The sequence below is a fragment of the Apodemus sylvaticus genome, chromosome 13, assembly GCF_947179515.1.
Source record: "Apodemus sylvaticus chromosome 13, mApoSyl1.1, whole genome shotgun sequence".
Classification (NCBI taxonomy): Eukaryota; Metazoa; Chordata; class Mammalia; order Rodentia; family Muridae; genus Apodemus; species Apodemus sylvaticus.
In genome coordinates, this window is record NC_067484.1 from 4,077,287 (window position 1) to 4,088,334 (window position 11,048).

General features: G+C 43.1%; 1 pseudogene; it reads left to right on the forward strand.

The window, feature by feature from the left end:
• The first annotated feature begins 1,308 nt into the window (after positions 1-1,308).
• On the forward strand, positions 1,309-8,123 carry LOC127664088 (sorting nexin-18-like; annotated as a pseudogene).
• The last annotated feature ends 2,925 nt before the right edge of the window (positions 8,124-11,048 follow it).

The window sequence follows — 11,048 nt, forward strand, 5'->3', positions numbered from 1 at the left end:
GCTTCTATGTAATTCCTGTCAATCCACAGGAAACTGACTTTATCAGCTACTGAAAAGAATTTGTTTAAGAACCTCAAAAAAAAAAAAAGTGGAATACATGCTATGTAAATGTGCTCCCAACAGTCTCAGCCCTGAAATCAATCACTCTAATCATAAGCAAGATATAGTGCTTATGAAGTAGTTCCTTCCTGATTGGCAGCTGATATTCTGGATCCTACACTTAGTGAAGATAGTTATGTTTTCTTACATTAGAAAAACCATAAACCGTGGCATCAAGGGAAGGAAATTGTTGCATTCGTCATTTTGGAGCCAAGAATAATTTAATGATAATGGTATCCTGAAACCATTTTCCAATTCATAATAAATATCTTTCAAACACATCTTAATGTATTATTATTTCTGTTTCTCCTAATCAGCAAAAATTAGCAAATCTTTACGGAGTGAGCTATTCACTAAAATCAGTCAGTGATATATAACACAGAGTAAAAAGAGCAACCGTAGTATAGCTGAATATCATATTCTCCTAAGGATGTTATCATGACTCCTCATTTTAGGCAACCCATATACCCATTTTTTTTTAATCTGTAAGGTCCAACACAGGAAAGAACAGATATTCTGTTTAAATGAAAATATGATTTCTTATGCCTCACGTATCTTCCAGTTGATACAGAAAGAAAATAGTGTCAGGTTGGGAGCTTGACTCAGTGATTAAGAGCATTGGCTGTTTGTCTAGATGACCTAGGTTTGGTCTCCAGCTCTCATAGGATGGCCCACAACTGCCTCTAACTTCCTGCATTTCCAAGGGTATTGGAAATGACCTTCTGACTTCTATAGCTGATAGACATACATGGTGCGCACACACATTCATACAAAACACTTATGCTCAAAGAACAAAAATGTTAAAAAATATTTTTAAAATCCTGACTGCAAAATGTGCTACTGTAATGGTGACACAAAAGATGTGGGAGTAAACAAACCATCTGAGTTCAGGCCATGTCATATAAGATGGGATGCTCTGTACATGTTACAACAAGGATAGAAAAGTACTCTGGCAATCAGAAGACAAGGAATACTACAGAGTCAAACAGCCAGAGAAATCTCACACAACAGATTTGTTGGGAGGGGAAAACCCAGAGAGGTATGTGGAGAGAATATCTTCTGTTTGTATAGATCAGACACCTGTCAATTAAATTCTGCTGGCCAATAGTTTAGGCAGACTGTAGGAGGTGGGACATACCGGAAGCAGAAAGTATTTTGGGACAGTGCTGATTGGAAGATTCACCTGAGAATATGTGACAAGACAGGCCCATGGTATCTGAGCAAAGGTAACCAGACACACAGCAGAATATGAATTAGAATAAATGGGTTAATTTTTGTTATGATAAAGTCAGAAATTGGTCTAACTATATGACTAGAGTATTTGTAAATATATGTTGAGTTTGAGTCTTATTCCTGGGAGCATGGGGCTGGGAGGAAGAACCAAAGTTAACTTCTACTGGGCTGGCTGCCTCTGCTCAGATGAAAGCCAGCAACAAACTGAGTAGAAGACAGGGATATATCCCTGTTCTTGGGGTTGGGCACAAATCTTTGAAGATAGGAATTGGTGGGATTTCAACATGTGTGCTTGGGCTACTCTGTAAGGATGGAGTGTGGATGGGAAATCTGAGGCCTGCCTGGATGGCAGTTAGAGTGTTCTCTACATAGAAATTGGCAGTTGGAGGTGCTCAGGAGAGTTTTGCCACTCCTGTGCCTCAACGGATTTACACACATATCTGACACTGCTTGAGTGGCCAAGAACAGAAACTAGATATTCAAAATACTTAAATAATATCAATCCTACAGATCTAAAAATACATGCATATATAAATAAATGTAACAATTTAGTTGGTTCTTGTGATACTCTGATATACTCATAAATCAGTGCCTCATTTAGCCATCAGAGGAGGTTTTTCATGTATCTGATGGGAACAAATACAAACAATCAGACATTATGAGATAGAGAGACAGAGATACATACAGAAAGACCAACAAACAGACAGACACACACAGAGAAAAGAGAGAGAGAGAGAGAGAGAGAGAGAGAGAGAGAGAGAGAGAGAGAGAGAGAGCAGCACACCACTCAATATGAGATACTTCAATTAAATACCTCTCCGCAGAGTTCAGGAAATCCTGAAGTAGTAAAATAAGAATAAATAATATACTTTCCATAGGATAGACTAGACACAAGGAGAACAAAGCCTTCTAAGTCAACTGATCAAAGCTTATTTGTATACACAGACAGTGAGGCAGCAAACATAGGGTGTACTGGGGTGTGCAAACAAGTCTTCCCCAAACCTGTCTTTCAGTTTAGTATTTTTATAGGACTCCTGAATGTATAAAAATATGTCTCAGTTTCTTGTGTCTTCTCTTGTGCTCTTTCCTTCTGTCTGTTTGCGAAGTCTTACTTTGTTGAGCTTTTCTGTTTGGTAACCTAAGTTTCATTCTCAAATTAAATATACAGATCTAAAAGAGAACTCCCTTCCTGAAATTATCTGCTGGCCTCCAAACCTTTATCCCTTTAGTGATCCATATCAAACAAACAAGCCAATAAATGCTAAGTATCTTAGATGAGAGTTAGAGAGATGCTTTAGTGATTAAGAGCATGTACTGCTCTTGCAGAAGATCCAACTTTAGTTTCTAGTACCTCATAAGCTGGCTCACAACTATGAAAGTGGAAGGTAACATAAAGCAACATCTGAAATTGTCTTCTGACCTCTACATTTGCATGCTGTGTGCACATATCCACCACTGTTCAGGTGACATTCCTTACAGAGATGAAGGTGCATCTCTGTATTTTCAATTGTTAAGTCTGTAGTGACAAAGAGCTAAGTGATGGCAGGAGTTTGATGCTGTCATTTCTGAACCATCACTGTGTTTTAGATTTTAAAATTTGCTGATCTATAGTTGCTCAAAATATGAATGTCATTGCCTGGTGGCAATCCAATAGATATTCTGGCACTGCCTTACTGCTGATTGCTAATTACCAATATCTGACAGCCAATAGAAAGGTCAAAACTACTGGGGTTGACCAGGGCACGAGACAGACAGATGGGACAAAAGCAGATGCAGGAGTATGAAAAGATACTGATGGAAGCAGAAGATAGGGAACAGAGCTGTAAACAGCGAGAACCAAATGGGTAGGTAGATTGTTGTACAACCTGAAGTAAGTTGAAATGAGCTATCCCATCAAAATGCCTACAGCTTTGATCTATCCAGAAATCTATGTTTTATTTATGCTGTAAGCTGCTCTGTGAAAAGCCCTGCTTTCACCTATGCTCACAACAATACACACCTGCAAAACAGTATGTGATGCAGCTTCTTGGGTGTTTGGATGATTAAACTGATAGATAATTTCATGGTTTCCTAAATAGGGGAATCCAGAGAAGCTTCCATCCCTCTTCCAAACTCAATTGACCTTCCTGCCTGACAAGTATAGCCCAGCCTTCCCACATCTTTCTCTTGCTCAAATACCCTTTGAGCCTTGGTAACAGGCTTCAGGGCAGCAATAGAGCCCCTGAGATCAAAGTCTTTGATTTATTCATTGTGCTGTATGCATAAAGGCAGAGAAAGCCCACACAGGACTAAGTACACATGTATGAATGCTCACATCTACAAGCATAATCTCTCACTCATGGAGACCCTCATCTCTGTACATACTCATGTATCACACACAATTGGAGAAACCTCCCGTGACAGAGAGGCACATGTAGACACACATACTGCAAAATGGTTGTTTACAATTGTATAGCTATTTTCTCTACTGTACTCTTGAGAAACCGCCGTGAGTCACCATGAAACCAGACTTGTGTGTTAGTTCATGATAAATAACTGTGGCATCCACTGCTTCCTCCTTTTCCTGGACTTCAAACAAAATGTGTGGGACCCTAACAGCTGTCCAATCATGTTCTCTCTTTCAGATATCTCTGGATAAAATCTGTAAGGGTCCTGGGATGCCAACTGCAGGACCAGTGTGGTGGCCAGTCTTTCAGCCTGGTACGTCTATCTAGAAAGCCATGTCACAGATGGAGATAGATGCATAGTGCTCTCACAATGCAGAGGGGAGAGGCACTCAACAGTAAGTGACAGGCATGCCACTTCCCTCATTCATCTTAGAATCTCTGTCTCCTCAGGTGGCTCCAGTCTGTCTGTGGAGAACTTCATCCCGCTGCTCCCTCTGAATCTCTCTTGACCATTTAAAGGTAAGTCGCCTAAGAGATCACAGCAACAGAGCTTGTGATCAATGAGTCTTTCTTGTCACCTGTGTCTTTAAACTATTTAGTATCTTTTAGCTTATGGCAGCTATATTGGTGATGTGTGGAGTTTGGTTCTCCAGAACTTGAGCATGCTATATCAGTAACCCTGGCCTAAATAGAACATCAACATCACTGTCACTCAAAGCTCACTGAACCTGAGGCAAGAAAATCATGTGGCCAGCCTGCCTTATATGGATATCCTACCTCAAAAATGCATGATTGTCATTCAGACAGGTCACTGTACCTGATACCTCATAGACTAAAAATGCCTCTTACTATGCTAACAGGAAAATGTCAGCAGCAAGGAGGATAAACTGCTCTTTAAGTGTGTTAATGAAATCACCTGAGAGGTTCTTTGCTTGTGGATGGAGAATCACCAACATATCAGCACAGCCCTTCTCTCCTCTCTAGAATTGGCTTTACTTGCGATCAGGTCTAACTATGTAATCCAAACTGGCTAGATGTCTTCGTGTACTTCTCTCTCTATCCCAAGAAGCAGGACTTGAGATGTAAGGCAGAATAGCATACTTTTTGTCTTCTGGGTGACTTATCTGATTACCTTGAACCTTAGTGAAAAAGAAAGGAAAGATATTAGCAACTTTCTACCTAAACTATCATGAAGTTCAGAACATTTGTTCCTTCTTCATTGCTGAATTTCCGCATCCCATGTTCCTTCAGGCACTGTTTAAATTTGGCATTTAACTCAGCCCAAAACATATATATGTAGTTTATCCCAGTCACACTAAACTCCTAGAGCAACTCCTGAGGGGCCTATGCTCAGGACGCTAAACAATAGGAAAATTGGCAAGATTTTCTATCTTTTATTATCTCCAACAGGTTCTCAACTTGTAGCCATGAGGTCTCCTCAGAAAACACATTCAGAGTCTACAACATAAATACTATTATTCTTTCTCTGATTCAAATCAAGGAGAGCTAATGGCTGAGTAGGAAGTCCATATACACCAGGCTAAAATATTCCATATTCTCCATCTCTTGCTGTCTTGGGATTTTCAGGGACTTTAAGCTTCCCCTAGAACTCCACACTCTCTACTTCCCCATGGGTTCTCTGCCTGATCCCCCACCCCACCTCCCCTTAGGTACATGCATCAAGACTGAGGAGACCCAGGCAGGCTCATGAGCTGGTACATGGTTACAGAGTTCTATGTTCATGGATTTCTATTTTTTTCAGAAGACTTTGTGCATGTGAATTTTTGGTCGATATGTAGGTATATGAATTCATTATTAGAACCAAGGTCACCCATGGAAATTAGAAATTGAGTAGAGAACTTATGTGCAAACATATAGGTGCTGAGATCAAATAAGTTCCGATTGAATGAGATGTTTTTTTCAGTACTGAGCCATGTCTGGAGCCTCACCCACTGTCCATAAATTAATTTCTACTCTACAGAGCATTGGAGATTAGAATGCTTTGTGTCCTCCTCATGTTTTGATCTAGGAACATTTACAAGTGATGACCTGGCCCCTCAGCCTAGTCCTGTACTGATAGTACCACCTCACTTACAACTCTGCATTGGCCAGCAGCAAGTCGGTCTGGGGATTGGGTTGTGTCTTTGTGTACAGGGCCAGCTGTGATATGAAAAGAGCTAATCTGTGTCTTCACTTAGACCAACAAGCAAGGAGAGGTGAGAATAATAGGGAAGGATCTAATAGGAGAAGTGAAGAAAAAGTGTGTGTCTGGGACAGATGTGGAATGGAATGTAAGCATTGCAACAAGGACACTTAGAGATTCACTTTCTGTACTCATGTAGGCACAGACATGTAAAGGGACCAGTGGTAAGAAAACCTTGTGGCAGGCCCGGGCCCCACCCTGGCCAGAAGCGGCCTGTGCAGTAGTAGCTCCTGCTAGCAGAGCAGATCTGCAGGGAGGGCGAGAGCAGAGCAGGAAGCGAACCTTGTGCTGCCTTCCAAGCTCCTTCTAAGCTCCTTCCAAGCTCCCTTTGTGTTCAGGGACGCGGATAGTGACCACTGGGCCCTCTGACTGGCCCGAACTCGGGGCACGGGGCTTGGGAAGGTGGTGCTGCTTGCCCTGGCGCTCTAAAGCTTTAAGTTCAAGAACCCTGTTGAGATCTCACTGCAGGAGCAGGAGGTGTTGAGCTTGTGCAGTGAGCAGGACTTGGAGGGCTGGCTCGAATGGATCAGCAGCCATGGCCACCGCGGTCTCTTCCTGACCTCCTCCGTACAGGTGATTTGCACGTCCGAGCCTGGCCCACCGGCCCAAGGCAGCCAGGGAGCTCCGCCCGCTCTGCCAATGCGCCGCCCGGCGGCTTTGAGCCTCTGCCCGCCCTGCCGCCCGCCACCTTCCAGCTCCTGGCAGCTGGCATCGCCAGCTTCCTTCCAGCAGGGCGCCCTACAGCCGTCGCCCCAGCAGCTCCTCCAGGGTCACCAGGCCAGCCTAGGCAGTGATGATGACTGGGAGGACGAGTGGGACGACAGCTCCACGGTGGCCGACAAGCCAGGTGCACTGGGCAGCGGCGCATACCCAGACCTTGCAGGCTCGGCAGCGGCGGGCGGCAGCGCGGCCAGCGGGTACCTCTGTCCACACGCTGGGACCTGTCGCTGGGCTCACCCGGCGTCTCGGCGCCCCCACCTCAGCAAGTATCTGGAGCCAAGAGCTCCGCCACAGTGAGCCTCAACCTCAATCACTTCTCCACCTCGGTCAGGTCGGGCCGGGAGGCCTTGGTGCTGAGAGAGGTGTCAGGCTTTGTGAAGGATGGGGACAATCTGTGCATGGTGCTGGGTCCCTACGGCCCGAGTGGCAGGAGAACCCCTACCCTTTCCAGTGCACCATCTACGACCCCACCGAGCAGACCAAGTTCAAGGACTGAAGAGTTGCATCTCTTACAAGCTGGTGCTCATGCATACCCAGGTGCCCGCGCACAGGTGCTATCAGCACTTGGACTGGCTGTGTGCGTGCCTGGCAGAGAAATTTCCAGTCATCTCGGTGCCCCATCTGCCCGAGAAGCAGGCCACCAGGCGCTTAGAGGAGGACTCCATCTCCAAGCGCAGGAAGGGTCTGATCTGCTGGATGTACCACATGGCCAGCCACCCTGTGCTGGCGCAGTGCCATGTCTTCCAGCATTTCTTGAACTGTCCCAGCAGCACTGATGAGAAGACCTGGAAACAGGGTAAGCAGAAGGCTGAGAAGGATGAGATGGTGGCTCCAACTTCTTCCTCACTCTGAGCACACCACCTGCCGCAGCCCTCGACCTGCAGGAGGTGGAGAGCAAGAAAGACTGCTTCAAATCCTTCCCCAAGATGGATGACAGCGCGCTGCAGCTCAACCACACTGCCAACGAGTTCGCGCGCGCAAGCAGGTGACTGGCTTCAAGAAGGAGCATCAGAAGGTGGGCCAGTCCTTCCTGGGCCGCAGCTAAGCCTTTAAGCTGCATCAGCAGGCCTTGTCCGCGGGTCTGAACCAGGCCATTGCTTTCCCTGGAGACGCCTATGACGCCATCAGCCATCTCTTCGCTGAGCAGCCCAGGCAGGCCGTGGACCTGGTCATGGACTGTTAGCACTGTATCAGGGGCGCCTGGCCAACTTCCCAGACATCATCCATGTTCAGAAAGGAGCTCTTACCAAAGGAAAGGAGAGTCGGCTACACGGGGAAGAAGGGAGGATAGAGGTCCAAAAGCTGATGTCATTCAAGACCGCTGTAACACTATCTCCTTCACCACATTGGCCGAGATTCATCACTTCCATCAAATTAGAGTAAGAGACTTTAAATCACAGATGCAGCATTTTTTACAACAACAAATAATATTTTCCCAAAAAGTGACCAAGAAGTGGGAAATCCATTTTGTGGAGGAATAAATAGATAACAAATCCTGATATGGTTAGTCTGAGATTCAAAGTAGATATAAAAATACCTTTTCTGTGGAGCCTGGAAGTGAGAATCTTTCAATAGAATTTAAATTTTATTTTGCCTTCTTCCTATTAAACATCAAATTGGTGACTAAAGTTGGTAGACAAACTACTGAGGTCTGAGGCTCATTTAGTAGTCAGACTGATGGACAATTGTGATGTCAATTATCTAAGGCTCATGCCATTTGACACACTGAAACATACATTGCCTTTTCTTAGACTTAGTGGCTTCAAAAATATTTTTTGTAATTGAAAAATTGTAAGGAATAACATATTTTCAGAAACAGATAGAGAGATAGATAGACAGATAGATAGATAACCACAATAATATATGTGCAACAATATGAGAAGTATTTGTCCAAAGTATTAGGATATATATACATCTCCAAAGGTTCTCAGTTTCTAGTTTTTTAAACCTATTCAAAGTGAATGTGAAAAGGACAGCATGTAGATTTCATCAGCACTGTGAACCTTAGAGTCTAATGCATGAAAAAAATCACAGGAATCTTTGAAGCCTATAGAAGAAGACACACACTTATTAGGATTCAATAAAGTTTATGTAGCTAATTTATGTTGAGGTCAAGGAAATAACCAGGTTCTCCTAAAAATTAAATCTAATTAGTTCTCAGAGAGTCCATATATTCTAAAATCCCAAGATTTGCCCAACTCAAGATAGATTACATATGGATTCCTAGTGGTTAGAATCAAACAAACAAAAAGATCAAAACCAAAATTAGTATTTAATAAAAATTAATCTTGTTCAGAGATTAGAGTCATTTCCCTTGCCTACAGGAAAAGAAAATGGCACTTCATTGACTAGTGACTCCTATCTGGATTGTTAATAACCACACTAACACTTACTTTTACCTGAACAGGAAGTAAAAGTAATTGTTATTTATTTTCCTTAGATTTCCATTCCTTCCCAAACATCTCCATCAGATTCTGTACTAAGATAACTCCCAAAATGTTATAGAATCACCCTTTGCTTTATGAAATAAGTGTTTCTCTCACTCCCCCAGGTATGTCCAATATTCTACCTTGATATTGTCTCTTCTCTCTTTTTTTTCTTTTTTTTTTTTTTACGATGTATTTTTATTTTATTTGATATATTTTTATTTATATTTCAAATGATTTCCCCTTTTCTGGGCCCCCACTCTCCGAAAGTCACATAAGCTCCCTTCCCTCCCCCTGTTCTCCCACCCACCCCTTCCACTTCCCTGTTCTGGTTTTGCCTTATACTGCTACACTGAGTCTTTCCAGAACCAGGGGCCACTCCTCCAGTCTTCTTGTACCTCATTTGATGTGTGGATTATGTTTTGGGTATTCCAGTTTTCCAGGCTAATATCCACTTATTAGTGAGTGCATACCAATCTTTTGAGACTGGGTTACCTCACTTAGTATGATGTTCTCCAGCTCCATCCATTTGCCTAAGAATTTCATGAATTCATTGTTTCTAATGGCTAAATAGTACTCCATTGTGTATATACCACATTTTTTTTTTGCATCCATTCTTCTGTTGAGGGATAGCTGGGTTCTTTCCAGCTTCTGGCTATTATCAATAGGGCTGCTATGAACATAGTGGAGCATATATCCTTATTACATGCTAGGGAATCCTCTGGATATATGCCCAGGAGTGGTATAGCAGGATCTTCCAGAAGAGGCATGCCCAGTTTTCTGAGGAACCGCCAGACTGATTTCCAGAGTGGTTGTACCAATTTGCAACCCCACCAGCAGTGGAGGAGTGTTCCTCTTCTCCACATCCTCGCCAACAACTGCTGTCTCCTGAGATTTTAATCTTAGCCATTCTGACTGGTGTAAGGTGAAATCTCCGGGTTGTTTTGATTTGCATTTCCCTGATGACTAATGATGTTGAGCACTTCTTAAGGTGCCTCTAGCCCATCCGAAGTTCTTCAGGTGAGAATTATTTGTTTAACTCTGTACCCCATTTTCTAATAGGGTTGTTTGGTTTTCTGGAGTCTAACTTTGTGAGTTCTTTATATATATTGGATATTAGCCCTCTATCTGATGTAGGATTGGTGATCTTTTCCCAATTTGTTGGTTGCCGATTTGTCCTTTTGATGGTGTCCTTTGCTTTACAGAAACTTTGTAATTTTATGAGGTCCCATTTGTCAATTCTTGATCTTAGAGCATAAGCTATTGTTGTTCTGTTCAGGAACTTTCCCCCTGTACCTATGTCCTCAAGGGTCTTCCCCAGTTTCTTTTCTATTAGCTTCAGAGTGTCTGGCTTTATGTGGAGTTCCTTGATCCATTTGGAGTTAAGCTTAGTACAAGGAGACAAGGATGGATCAATTCCCATTCTTCTGCATGCTGACCTCCAGTTGAACCAGCACCATTTGTTGAAAAGGCTATCTTTTTTCCATTGGATGTATTTCAGCCGCATTGTCGAGGATCAAGTGGCCATAGGTGTGTGGGTTCATTTCTGGATCTTCAACCCTGTTCCATTGATCCTCCTGCCTGCCACTGTACCAATACCATGCAGTTTTTAACACTATTGCTCCGTAGTATTGCTTGAGGTCAGGGATACTGATTCCCCCAGAATTTCTTTTGTTGTTGAGAATAGTTTTAGCTATCCTGGCTTTTTTGTTATTCCAGATGAATTTGAGAATTGCTCTTTCTAACTCTGTGAAGAATTGAGTTGAGATTTTGATGGGTATTGTGTTGAATTTTTATAGTGCTTTTGGCAAAATGGCCATTTTAACTATATTAATGCTGCCGATCCATGAGCATGGGAAGTTTTTCCATTTTTAATTCTTTAAAGACATAAAAAGGGCAATTCTCGGGGTGTGTGTGTGTGTGTGTGTGTGTGTGTGTGTGTGTGTGTGCTTGTTCACATGCCCGTTTCAGCTCTGGAAC